General features: G+C 33.7%; 1 long non-coding RNA gene across 1 annotated transcript; it reads left to right on the top strand.

The window, feature by feature from the left end:
• The first annotated feature begins 1,053 nt into the window (after positions 1-1,053).
• LOC145634878 (uncharacterized) lies at positions 1,054-3,483 on the top strand. The gene is made up of 3 exons (XR_014113666.1): positions 1,054-1,193; positions 2,256-2,474; positions 3,394-3,483. It is a non-coding gene; the product is annotated as an uncharacterized LOC145634878 (long non-coding RNA).
• The last annotated feature ends 8,246 nt before the right edge of the window (positions 3,484-11,729 follow it).

The raw sequence follows: 11,729 nt of genomic DNA, 5'->3' as shown, positions 1-11,729 counted from the left end.
AAGGTACAAATCCAACCTAAAAGAGATTGAACCTGCCCTAATAATAGGCCTCTACTTTATTCAGATCGTATTCATGTGCGCTTTCTGACTAACATGCAATCAATAGGATTAACCCTAAACCTGTTTATCTATGTTGGTTGAATATTAATGCACAAATAAATCTATTATTGGCGATCACTTGAGTTATAATCATATTAACCCTAAAAAAGATTATTAATTATCTTATTAAGCGTGATTACAAGTACAAATTCCCTTTATACACGCATAAAAGGTGTGATCAAGCAATAACAATAAATATCAAGCAACATAATAATAATCATCATAATAATAATTATAATCATGATAATAGCAAGATCCTAGGCATGATACTAACAAGATTAATAACAAATCCTAGCATGTCACTAAACAATAAAGATCAAATATATAGCCCTAACATCACTAGTACATAATTGAGTTTATGTAACATATTTTTGGTAACACTTTTTAAAATGCATAATTATAAATTTATAAGTAACACTCTGGTAACACTTTTGTAGAAGGTGACACTTAAAGTAACACTTTTAACGTAGGTAACATGACAAAGTAACACTTTTAAAATAAGTAACATTTTATGGTAACACTAATTTATTTATTTATTTTTTCTAAATTTCTCTACGGTTTTCTTGGAATTAACCCGATTTTCATTGACTCTTAAAAAAAAATAAAAAAACTTCAGCCTCTTTTTTCACTCTTCTTCTTTCTCCTCTATCAAGCTGATGGTTCGATGAAGTCCTTATCGAAGCTCTTGCTCCATCATTGAAGCAACTTTCTAATCTTTTCCTACATTGAAGCGACTACATTCTAAACTCTCTTCGATCCTCCGCAAATCTGAGCATTCCTCTTTATTGAAGATTAGAAACGGCTTAAGAGGTAATGTTTTTTTAAATCACCGATTTGCAATTCAAAATCCATGGTTCATCGTCAATTAATTGAATTCAATTTTCTGTCTCCTACATACATATTGATTATCATATAAACACTAAAGTACTATGATCGGATTCCGAATCTAGATGGTTGTTGGGGTTTCCTTTTCTTTAACCAACCTTGTTGTATTAGCTCGCCGCCGCTGGCTGACTATAGTGCCCCCTTGAACCGCGCGAAAAACCTTCATCTCATAATGGATGAGCGAATCATTGGGTTCAGATTGAAAGTAGGTGTGTTTTCTTTTTAAATTAAGGCCTAAAATTTTCAAATTTGTGAAACTATCTGGTAATTTCATCTGTAAATTATTTTAGCTTGAATATGTGGGTTTATTTGATTTTAATTTAAGCATCAATAATTTTATAAGAATGTCTTCTCCAGTTTCCTCTTCCCCATTTTTAAAAATTAGCTTATGTTTTGTGTACCTGTATTACTTATTTGCTGAAATCAATCATGAATATCGGTATATATATTGTTGTATTGTTGCAAAATTGGGTGTATATTGATGTATTGTTGTAAAATTGGGTGCCAATATTATATATCTTATATTTCGTTCTGTTTGCTGCCTGGGAATAAGTTTGTGCTTTAGCTTGTAAATAAATGCGATGGTTGGATTATATCACATATTGATAGTTGCTGCGATTTTCTCATGAAATGATCTAGATGTAGCAAAATTTTCTGAAGAATACAGTGGTCAAAATTCACCTTATCTAACAAATTCAGTTTCTTTATTGACGAATTTCTTTGAAAAATTCTGTCATTTTCTGAATTTGAGTCGTCGATTGGTGGTAGACTCCTTCGAATACTCTGTTTGTGAGCGTGGAACAACTGCTAATTTTCTAGACCGTTGATATGCTTATCTTCTGTTCATTTTTCTCCATAGTTGATTAGTTGTAAGCTTTATACGGTGTGCTTCAAATAATCTTGTAAGGATCAGAATTCTCTTACTAATTTTCTTGTTGGCTTTGCTGAGCATAACATGTTGCTTAAGATTGAGTATGGATAGCTTGTTCAAGTATCTGATGTAAAAGTAAGCTATATTGAAAGTTAACCTGTTTTTTGGCTTAGTTTTTAACTGGTATTTCTAATTATGGATATTAGCTTATTTCATTGCAGTGAAACTATGTATAATCTATTGAAGGATGCATTTGAGTGAGAATTTGAACTATATTTCTCATGTAGGATTGAAATAATACCTTGTAAAGTAACTGCGTATGATATTCTGAACTGAATTTAAAGCCTATGGGGTATAGTATATTTTCTGATTAATGTGATTACCTTATCAAAAAACTTAGGTTTTATTTAAAAGCTATGAGTGCTAATGAAGGATGCAAATAAAGAAAAGTCAAGTACTTGGCGGGTCTATCACTGCTTGATCATAGTCATCTCAAATATTGGCTCTGAATTGTGGCAGTAACACTTGTTATCCTCGTCTCCCCGGCAGCAAATCACTTTAATGCCTAATAGATTGGTGAATGGGATTGCAAAGGAGTTCACTTTTAATGTATTTTCAGGTATGAGATGTTTTTTGTACTCTAGATGCTTTAAATTTTCATTTTGAACTAGATCAAATAAAAACTATCCTAGGTAACTACAACTGAAAAAAAATTGAAGCCATGTGTATACCAACAATTTAGTGTCTCATTGAAGAGCTTTATGCCTGGTTCATGCTATGTTTAATGTGTTATATTTCCCTTAGTAAAAATGATCATTTTTCTACCTTTTAGTTAATTGAAACCACATTTTCTAGGTGACTAACATCTAATTTTGTTGGGTTTTTTTTTTTCAAATTCAATATATTTTCCAAAAAATTATCTCGCTTCTTTAATTAAGCTGGTAAGCAAAGAATTATAGTAACAATAGGCATTAAGAATCTTTGGTTGATATTATAACGTTTTTGTTATCCTCAAAAAAGTATTGTGAGCTCTCATGAGGGTAGTTACCATAAATTATGAGATAATCAGACTTAGTTAGGTATGCTAAAGTTAATGGTGGGGATTGAAATACATTTTTTTAAAAAGAAAACTTATTGATCAAAGGAAACTGATGCATCTGGCTCCCCTCGATCATCAATTGGTTTTATAACTTTATCTTATGAAATAATGCAAATAATATTCAAGTAATATTAAATTGCTCGTAATTAATCATTTGTTACTCTTGTGCTGCTATATTGAAGGGTGATGAATGCTTAAGAAATTTTAGTCTTAATCATTCATTACTTTGCCAAAATATATTAATTAGTGCTTGAATTGTTAATTTGAAATCATGTGCTTATACTACTCCCAAGATGAAATTTTCAGTCTCATTGACTTGAGAGTTTATTGACAGATGGCCTGTAAAAAGGTAAAACTCGCAAGATGAAATTTTTATTCTCATTTTTTAGAAAGTTCTTACTACATCACTAACTTGATGGCAATTGCATGTATGAGGCAGCTGGAATATAATGGAATTTGTGTAGATTTAAAAAATATGGAGCCGATCATAAAAACCCGATAATGCTAGCACAATTACCATATGGGAGGATGAGGGTCAGTAACTCAGTATCAACAGTTCATGTCCTAGGTTAATGTATTCTCTTTTAAAAAGCGCTAACTCCTATTATTGCATTTTCATTTTTGTTTTAGTGGTTTGATATATGATGTATTCACACCAAGGATCAAATGGATAAAGATGAAGGATTGGGGTAACAAGTGATAATGCTAGAAGAAGCACTTACTATTACTGCTGTTTTGCTGCTGCTACTACTGTTTGTTTTGCTGCTACTACAATCTGTTGCTGACTCCTTCTACTTTTGTTTGATGCCACTGATGTGTGCTATTGTTGTCTGCTGCTACATACTGCTGTCTGCTGGTAGCTTCTGTTACTGCTGATGCGTTCTGCTAGCTAGCTGCTGCTTTATTAATGTTGTTTACTGCTATCACGCTGACTATATTTTGAAATTTGGAAGTTTTTCGTATTTATTTCCTCACTTTTTGTTTGGAATATTATATTGTTTGGCCAAACATTAAAATTGGTGTTTGTGGATTTTTTTGTAAGATTTATGAAATAATTTCAATCAAAATTGTTGTCTATCATGTATGTTTATATCTCATTCATAGTTGTTGTATATATTAATATTATTTTATAATTTAAAAATAGTTATAATGAATGTTATAATAATAAATAATAATAATTATAATAATAAATGTTACCTATTAAATAATAAGGTGTTACATTAGTTTGCAAAAAGTGATACATAATATCGAATAAAGTGCTACCATATGCCAAAAGATGATTGGCATATGTTACCTAATAATCAACAATGTGTTACGTTAGTTCAAAAAAGTGATACATAATGTCGGATAAAGTGATACCATATGTTTGAAAAATGTTACTAAAGATAAGTTAGTGTTACACAAAAAATAAAACATAACACTTTAAAAATGATACTAATAATATAAAAAGTGTTACATAAAAGGATTTATAGTAACACATTTGAAAGTGTTACCATACGTTACCCAAAGTGTTACATAAGACTTTAGGTAACATGGGCGGAAGTATCACCCAATAAAGTGTTACCTATTGTCTATAATATCACTTTTACCTCTTTATGTAACACTTTTTGGGTGTTACTTGAGGTTAATTTTTTACTAGTGCATGATACTAACATGAATATTAGGAAAGAAAATAGGAAGCATCATAGAAATCATAATTGACATTATATTCTTTACCCTAAACATGATACTAGGAATTTATTGTTGTCACCCTAAACATCAAATTAAGAAAAACGTCCTAACATGATACTAGGAATCATAATAACAACCTAGACATGATTTCTATCATAATATCAATTAAACAATTAAAGCACTTACTTGCCTCGTACCTCTTTCTAATAACAAAATACACGCGTTAGTAACTTCAAGGAAAATATAAAACAAAACAATTAAATTAAATAATTGAAAGAGAGATTTGGGACCAAACCCTCAGAAATATCAAACCTTTCACGTCTAGGGCGAAGACAACTTCGAACTTGGCTAGGTGTGTCTAGTGCTAATGTATGAGAAATTTTGTTTGTAAAAAGCTAGGCTTAGAAAGAGAGAGAGAAAATCAAGAAATTCTTGATGAGATTTAATATGGTGATTGAAAAAGGGGAGATATGACCTCTATTTATAGATAAAAAAGAGGGTCGAAAAATAAGAAAGAATCCGAATTCGAATCGAAATAGAACTCGATGGACAACAGTTTTTGCGGATTTTGTTTTTATCATATCTTTTGATCTAGAAATCCAAATAAAGCATATAATATGTCGTTGGAAAGATATTGAAGTATAATTTCCAACCCAATTAAAATCAGATTAAAATATTTTTTATATAAAAAGATATGGCCGAAATAGTGGAAGAGTGTCAGTTTTGAATAGAGTTTCATATCTCATTCATATCTTTTTCGTTATAGCTCGGATTTAATATTATAATATATCATTGGATAGATAATTTTAAGATATATCCAACCATATAAAATTTGGATAAAGATTATGAGGCACAAAAATGATATCTGACTATCTTTGAACATCTTTAAATTCGAATAGAATTAGTTTTTAAGAAAAGGAAAGTTTTTATTTAACTCAAATTCTTTGATCTTATCTTTTCAAAAAGGATAATTAAGATCTTTTAAAAAATTATAGAAGCTTCTAATTAATCCTAATTAGTTTAGGAATAGGATTAAACCTTTGGACCCTCCACATGATCATTGGGTCGTAGATAAAATCCGGTTTGGGCCCAGTTTAGTATTTTGGCCATAACTTCCTCATTATTCATCGGAATTGGGCTTATAATATATCGTTGGAAAGGTCTTTTCAAATCCACCCAACTACACCATTATTGGACCCATATCATGGACCAAACTAAACTGGAATGCACGTTTTTCAAAAATAGGGTAAGAAAAGAAATATTTTCAAAAACAGAAAGAAGAGATATTTTAATAAAAACATCCTCATCACTAGACTTTTCACACTTTCGCTTTGTTCTATAATCAAATGACATGAAAGGTATTCATCACTGGGTTTGGTTTTGGGAGACACATTTAAGTGTCTACACATTGTAAACGCTTTTATTAATAGGTACAAGTGTAATATTCAAGTTAAAACTGATCATAGGGAACTTGAGATACTTAAACAAAAAGAGAATGAAGGTTTTACTTCTTTCTTTAATAAGTGGAGGGAAACCTCTGCTAAGATGATTGAGGTACCTAATGAAAAGGAATCTGTGAGATTGTTCATAAAGAATCTCTAGGAAAAATATTCTAAACATCTCAAGTATCAAAGCAACTTCAATACTTTCAAGGCCGTCTATGACATAGGGATTAGTATTATAGATGACCTTGCAAAGCAAAAAGATGCTAACACTAACTCCAATAGTGGGTAGAAAGGAAAGAAGAACGACAATCCTTCTTCTTCCAAATCCACCCACTCAAATCATGTTAGCACCTTTAATCTGAATGAAGTCCTTGCTATGAACAATCAAGGACAAAAGAAACCATTAAAGAGAAACTTTACTCCTATTGGTATGAGTTATGAAACCGCATTTGACTGTCTTCATGCAAAAGGTCTTATAACTCCTATTAGACCATTTGGGGATCCACTAGTAGAAAAGCGAACAACTAATTGGAACCCCAATGCACATTGCAAATACGATTAAGGCAGGGGCCATCTTACTTAGAATTGCTGGAAGCTAAAGGAAGCTATCCAGGACTTGATCGACAACAATAAACTCCCAGTGCCTCCTGCAAGCACGAAGCCAAGCATCAACAGTGCACCACTTTCTAACTCCTTTGCTATCTCTGATGACAAAAATTCTGTTGATCCCTCATCTTTGAGCAAACCAGTCAAAGAAACTCATTCCCTTGAAGAAGAAGAAGAAGTATTCTTCGACGTCATGAGTGAATCATCCCCAATGCAACAACCACCCACTAAAGAAGATATATTACTCCTCGTATATTCGATAGAGAAATTCGTAGGCATGTGTAAAAGAGTTATTGAATGCACAGAACAAGAACGGAACAAACATGTCAAGGACGTAACACCAATTACGAAGAAACCATTCTCTCTTCAAGTAGTTGAAATACCTAAAAGGAGTCACTGGCCCTACACTCCAATTGGGACAACCTATGCGAATATGTTCAAAATACTCTCCGAGGGTGGCAAGATTAAACCTCTCGAACCGAGACCATTTGAATCACTAAAAAGGACAGATAGGTTCTACTGTCCATATCACCAATTAGGGGGACATATAATAGAACAGTGTTTTAAATTTAAGGATTTAATTCAGAAACTAATTGATGATAAAAAGATTGTCCGAATTCCACAAGAGAAAGATGCTACCATTAATGGAGTTTGGGACAGTGACGATGAGGATGTCTACCTCAAGGATATGGAAGAGACCCCACTCTCCACAGTATATGCAGTGGAGGAAATTTGGGATGAAGAAGATTCACCCATAGATGTCCTCACAAGATCAAGGAGAATGCAACCTCCCATTATTGTGCAACAACCTATCCCTACTACTCAGCAAGTTCCCATACCTATCATAGAAGACAACGATGTTGTCAAGCAATTAAAGAAGACTAAAGTTTATATGAATGTATGGAAACTCTTAGTTATATCCCATCAACATATATAGGTTGGTAGTAATGAATGCTTTGGACAAAATAGGAATAGATTTTGAAACCACTCCTGAGGGGTTGGTTAACTTTCTCACGAGTGATCTTCCTAGTCCTATTAATTTAATCACCTTTTCTGACAAGGACTTACCTCCAGAGGGTGATAAGCATAACAATGCATTAAATCTCAAAGTAATCTGCAAAAGAATGAATGGCCTAATGACTCTTGTAGATAATGAATCAGCAATTAACTTATGTTCACTCCGAACTGCGAGAATGTTAGGGATAAAAGATGAAGACTTATCCCCGTTTATACAGGGAATAAGAGCCTATGAAAACACTCGTCGCCAAGCTCTTGGTACCATCACCATGAATATAACGGCAGGAGTCGTAGAACATGCTACTACTTTTCAAGTGGTAGATATTAAAGCATCTTTCAACCTATTGTTGGGACGCCCTTGCCTTCACGACCTAAAGGCCGTCCATTCATCCATTCATCAGCAAGTGAAGGCTATAGTTGGAGAAATCCCTGTCATAATTGATGCTTCACCAATGAGAATCAAGGCTATCGAGAATCTCATCATAAACGTGGAGCACGATGAAGATGACGAAAACTTGTGGGGCTTTAACGAAGAGGTCTCTTTAATTGAGGAGGATGAAAGGATCCCTCTTCACTAAGACCTCCACTTTAACATGATGATAAATTCTATACTTAAGAAACAAGGAAACTTTCCTTGAATGTCCCTTGGAAAGAAGAAAGGGATAGCAAAGCAAATGGGACTACCTAGCCTCCCTAAATTGGACACTTTTAGACTTGGTTTTGAACCGACTCCGGAAGATCTTAAGCGAGCACCACACACGGCTTACCCATGGAAACCCACAAGGCCGCACACACGGTGCGCGAATAGCAGCAAGCTGCTGCCGCACCATGTAGCTGCCTCGGCTGCCATGGTGCGCCATGGTGCCGCACACAACAGCTCCCCCCCCTCCCGCACACACACGCACCAAGTCGAGGCACCCAACAGCCTCGGCAGCCCCATGGTTGCGTGAGCAGCCTGGCTGGCCAAGAGCATGCTCGGGGCTCTTCGACCTTGATTTTGGTGCTCATGCCTCGGGAACAATTCCCGATTTTATGTGACATTTTCAATCAATTCTAAATTAATTTTAGAATCAATTAATTTTGAGAAAAAATGAAAATAACAAATCCAACTTAAATAAATTCGTCCAAGTGCATAAAACCAAAAATTATTTCTAAGAATCATTCTTTAATAAAATTGGTTTAACTTGGTGCAACCAAAATAAAAGGGCAATTACTCACTATTAATTTAATTAATTTAAATTAATCTTGAGATTTTGACAAAATAAAAGGGAGTTGGAAGAATGAACACAAGTTCAATAAAAATTCTAACTTTAGTACTTGTGAATCCTTGAAAAATTATATCTTCCAATATAAAGATAAACAAATTTCTATCACGAGTTTCAAACTTTATGATTCCAATCAACTTTAAATGATTAAATTAACAACGTTCAACAAAAATTCATGGAATTTAGTAACTCAAAGTTTCAATTACTTAACATAATTAAAGATTGAATCTTTAGTTCTTAGAAGCCTCAAAGAACAAAGATTTCACACTCAATGCAATTAGTTTGCAATTATGTGAAAAAATAAGACCAAACTTTCAAATACAAATTACTACCAAGTAATCATGCCTAAAGAATTTTAAAATTGCATATAAAATAAGGATTGAACCAATTACATAACCACCATAAATATGCAATTAATGTTCAAGGTTAGAAAGACTTAAAATTTTTCGTCAAAAAAAATCCCTCAAAAAGTGCATTTGTGGTTGTTTTTTGGCTAAATACCAAGATCTAAAAGGGTTAAACCATTTCTAGAATGCCTTTTCCACCTAAAATTCACTATTTTTGGGCAAAAATCTAGGTTCGAGAGCTGAAGTCAGCTTTAATACGGGATTAAAATTAATAAACCGAGCTAAGGGCTTGTTTGGCATTGTTTTTTGTTTTTAGTTTAATGTTTTTTGAAAACAAAAAACCAAAAACAGGAAACAAGAAAAAGGTGTTTCTACTTTTCTGTTGTTAGTTTTCATTAATATCATGATTTTAATGGGTTTATCTAATTTTTTGTTTTATTATATGACATATATCGTATGAGTTTGAAAACCAAAAAACAGAAAACCACAACGACAACAATCGAACCCTAAAAATATGAAATATGATTTTACAAATAAACGAGCGAGGCTTTGATACCGCTGTTGGGGTTTTGTGAGTCCGACTCACCGCAGAAACAAACCCAAAACAAGACCGCACTAGCAATAATTAAAATCATAAAGCATAACTAACTTAATGACAAGATTAGGATAATAATTATACCTTTGATGCGTGCTTCGCCCGGCCTTAAGGGGATCTTACTTCGAAAGCAAGTATTGAAAGTACGATGACCTCCAACGGAAGTCCACCCACAACTCGACCACCGGCAAGGGTCGAATACCTTGGAGTTAGCAAGGCCCGACCAAACCCCGAGTAATTAAAGAGTTCAAAGGTTTTTACAGGTGATGCCTTTTTAAACTCTTACTCAAGTGAACAATCCCAAGCCATGCCTTGAATATTTATAAGGAACGCTTCCTTGTGAATTCCACTCATCTTTCAATGTTGGACATTTTCACAAAATGATCCCACATGGAAAGATTGATGAATTCAACCCTTAGTTAAATAAACTAAGGAACAAGTAACAAGTGTCTCATGGTTAGGTGAGGACCACTTTCTGACTTGGTCCCCAAGGGAACTTATTTATATTGTGAGCTAACCATGTGTCACCCAACCTTGAGCCCCAAGTTGGGTTCGGTTGGGCCACTTCCTTTTGGCCCGTGTCCATGACCCGTCACCCGGGTCCACGACCCCTTTTGCCACATGTCGATGTGTAGGGAATATTTCAAGCATCCCACACTTGAGCCCCATTGTGATCATACATTTAAGCATGGTGGCATCCAAAGGGAAGGAAGCTAGAGTAAAAGAGTCGCCAACATATTTTAGGAACATGTAAACCGTTCACAGGGTGAAGGTTACACCCCTGACTAATCCAGGAGATCGTTAACTCCAAAAAGTCTGGAACCATGACCGGAAGTTCGAGGATGAAGGTACAAATCTAACCTAAAAGAGATTGAACTTTCCCTAATAATAGGTGTAGACACCTAAAAATGTCTCCCCAAAACCAAACCCGATGATGAACAACCTTTCACCGCCATTATTGGTCAGGTTGAGTATTTAATCTTGGAGTGCTTAAATCCATATTTCCATTTCATAAACCAACCCAAATTCTATCTCATTTCCCCAAAACATAACTTATTTTCCTCTTTTCGTGCCTTTAAACCCAAAATAATTCATTTCGTGTCCTTTTAAAATCATTCATTTCGTATCCTTTTTATAAAAACGTTAAATCCAGTTTATTTTGGTCCATAATATTGGTCCAATGATTGAATAATTGGATGGAGCTTTAAAAGAGCTTTCCAAATATATATTATAAGCCTAAATCCGAGTTATAACGAATAAGTTATGGCCAAAATATTAAACTGAGCCCAAACTGAACCTAAGCCCACCTTACCTACGACCCAATGATCATGTGGAGGGTCCAAATTATTTAATCCCATTCCTAAACCAATTAGGATTAATTAGAAGCTTATATAAGTTTCTAAAAGATCCTAATCATCCTTTTTGAAAAGATAAGATTAAAGAGTTTGAAATTGAATAAAACTCCTTTTTTGAAAATCCTATTTCTATCCGAATTGAAAGACATTCAAAGATAGACAGATATTATTTTCGTGCCTCATAGTTTTTATCAAAATTTTATATGGTTGGGTATCCATTGACATTATCTTTCCAATGATATATTATAATATCAATTCCGAGCTATAACGGAAAAGATATGAATAAAAAGTCAAACTATATCCAAAACTGACACCGTCTCACTATTTCGGCTATATCTTTTGTTATACAAAATATTATAATCTGATTCCAATTGGGTTAGAAAGTAGACTTCTAGAGCTTTGCAAAGATATCTTATTTATCTTATTCCAATTTCTGGATCAAAATATATGATAAAAACAAAAACCGCAAAAACT

This window comes from Chenopodium album, chromosome 6, assembly GCF_948465745.1.
Source record: "Chenopodium album chromosome 6, dcCheAlbu1.1, whole genome shotgun sequence".
NCBI lineage: Eukaryota > Viridiplantae > Streptophyta > Magnoliopsida > Caryophyllales > Amaranthaceae > Chenopodium > Chenopodium album.
Note: the sequence above shows the minus strand (reverse complement) of the source record. Positions and strands in the feature narration are given on the sequence as shown.